Here is a 678-nt window from a genome sequence, read left to right on the forward strand (position 1 = left end):
AGTGTCAGTGGTTACTGATTTATACCAACTCGAAAAAATTCTAAGTGTCAGTGGTTACTGATTTATACCAACCCGAAAAAATTCTAAGTGTCGGTGGTTACTGATTTATACCAACTCGAAAAAATTCTAAGTGTCGGTGGTTACTGATTTATACCAAGTCGAAAAAATTCTAAGTGTCAGTGGTTACTGATTTATACCGACTCGAAAATATTCTAAGTGTCGGTGGTTACTGATTTATACCAAGTCGAAAATATTCTAAGTGTCAGTGGTTACTGATTTATACCAAGTCGAAAATATTCTAAGTGTCAGTGGTTACTGATTTATACCGACTCGAAAATATTCTAAGTGTCGGTGGTTACTGATTTATACCAAGTCGAAAATATTCTAAGTGTCGGTGGTTACTGATTTATACCAACTCGAAAAAATTCTAAGTGTCGGTGGTTACTGATTTATACCAACCCGAAAAAATTCTAAGTGTCAGTGGTTACTGATTTATACCAAGTCGAAAATATTCTAAGTGTCGGTGGTTACTGATTTATACCAACTCGAAAATATTCTAAGTGTCAGTGGTTACTGATTTATACCAACTCGAAAATATTCTAAGTGTCAGTGGTTACTGATTTATACCGACCCGAAAAAATTCTAAGTGTCGGTGGTTACTGATTTATACCAACCCGA

Source organism: Chiloscyllium punctatum, unplaced genomic scaffold (genome assembly GCF_047496795.1).
Source record: "Chiloscyllium punctatum isolate Juve2018m unplaced genomic scaffold, sChiPun1.3 scaffold_584, whole genome shotgun sequence".
Classification (NCBI taxonomy): domain Eukaryota; kingdom Metazoa; phylum Chordata; class Chondrichthyes; order Orectolobiformes; family Hemiscylliidae; genus Chiloscyllium; species Chiloscyllium punctatum.